The sequence below is a fragment of the Silene latifolia genome, unplaced genomic scaffold (assembly GCF_048544455.1).
Source record: "Silene latifolia isolate original U9 population unplaced genomic scaffold, ASM4854445v1 scaffold_75, whole genome shotgun sequence".
Lineage (NCBI taxonomy): Eukaryota > Viridiplantae > Streptophyta > Magnoliopsida > Caryophyllales > Caryophyllaceae > Silene > Silene latifolia.
Window position 1 is genome coordinate 1,494,456 of NW_027413661.1, and position 1,815 is coordinate 1,496,270.

A 1,815-nucleotide genomic window follows, 5' to 3' on the forward strand; every position below is an offset into this window, starting at 1 on the left:
GCTCTTGCTTAAAACAATTATTCTTTTATATTTACTCGAACTACGCGCAAGGGTTTGATTTCATTTTTTTAATGAATACATTGGCAATCCTTCACGGGATACAACCCATTTAATCATTTTAAATATAGATAGAAGGACATTTGCGAATGCATTTGAAATTCGACAAGAATAATGAAAAGAAAACCACAACGGTTTCATAACCAATCAACCTCTTTTATTTCATTCCTAATAATAATACGTTACATAATAAAATCATAATAAAAATAAATAGGCTAGGATTCTAAAAACCCCACCTCCTTATTACAATAGTAATAATAATAAATAATAATAAAGACTTAGGCTACTCTTCCATTTTCCCTTTGCCTTTGTCATTTTTATCATACTTCTTGTCACGACCTCTAGCCGGACGCTCTAGCGCCACTTCCGACCTAATCACCAATGGTCTCTCTCGTGGTCTTGGTTTGCCATTCTTGTCAACCACCATCTCGACGGCAGGAGAAGTCTTCGGTTTCTTCGAAGGATAACAACTCGAAACCCGGCTTCTTCCTCTCCCTCGGTCAGATGCTTCTCCTTCTCCTTTTCCACCTCGCGAACCTTGTAGTCAACAGGTTCACGCTTCCTCAGTCTCTCGCGCTCCTCCGGAGTAGTAGCTTTCCTCCACCGCATATAGGAATATGACACCCATAGAGCACTGACAGAAGAATTCAAGAACCAAATGTTCCTCTGAGCCCATTTGATGACCCATTCTCTTCGACTCTCAGTAGTAAGCGCCACGGCAGTCTACGGAACAGTGTCAAGCTTCGGGATCCTCTGCTTCAATCCAACCTGCCTCATCAACCTCTCCGGAAAAATGCTTATCATAAACTTCAAGCCGGGAATGCAAACAGATCGGGTAGGATCCAGGGAAGATACTCCAGTGACAGATTTGAGGTGCCACCATGGTACGATCCATCTAATTAAGGGGCCATCTTCACTTTTCAATTTGTTTTCCCAGTAATTGCACACTCGAGTGAAGTCCACCATGTAAAGCCTGGTCCTCATTGCAATCGAGTGAGCATGATAAGCAGGAACATTAACTCGGGGCTCGATCAATCGAAGACGCTCCATAAGCCAGACCTACCAAAAGCGGGTATTAAAAAAAAAAAGAACGAAAAAAAAAGAAGAAGAAAGAAAAAGTGTTCTTTTACCTGCAAAATAATGGGACTTCCCAAGTAAGGTAGGTCGCGATTAGCTTTCCTGTTATCCAAGCCCAATAGGATCTCTCCTAAACACAGATAAGCTGGGCTCCTGTGCAGCTCCATTTGTTCAATCAGGCTCAAAAGACGAGGGTCGCCCCTCTTGTCCTCATCAACATGCCCTTGAAGGACATATACATGTAATAGGCAAAATCCAAATGCCCTTCGCCTTGCAACATAAGAGACAGTAGGATCAGCCCTATTGATGATGCGATCGATGAAATCCAACATTCGCACTCCTTTAGAAGTCACAAGACGGTCAACATCAACTCTGGCCAATCCAAGCAAGTCTCTAAACTTATTCTTATACCCTTGAGAAGTGGAGGGAATAGCAGGCAAATGTTCCGGATCCCAACCACCAATCGCAGCAATCTCCTCGGGAAATGGGCAAATGTCGCCTCCAGGAAAGGCAAACACGTGATAATTAGGGTCCCAATAGTCAAGACAAGCATCTAGGAACGGTTTGACTACCTTGATCAACTTCAAGCTCAAAAGCGATCCAAAATTATAAGCACCCATGTCATGCTTCTCCACATTAGAGAACTCATTTGTCCATTCTCTTAGACGAATTTCAAGGGTA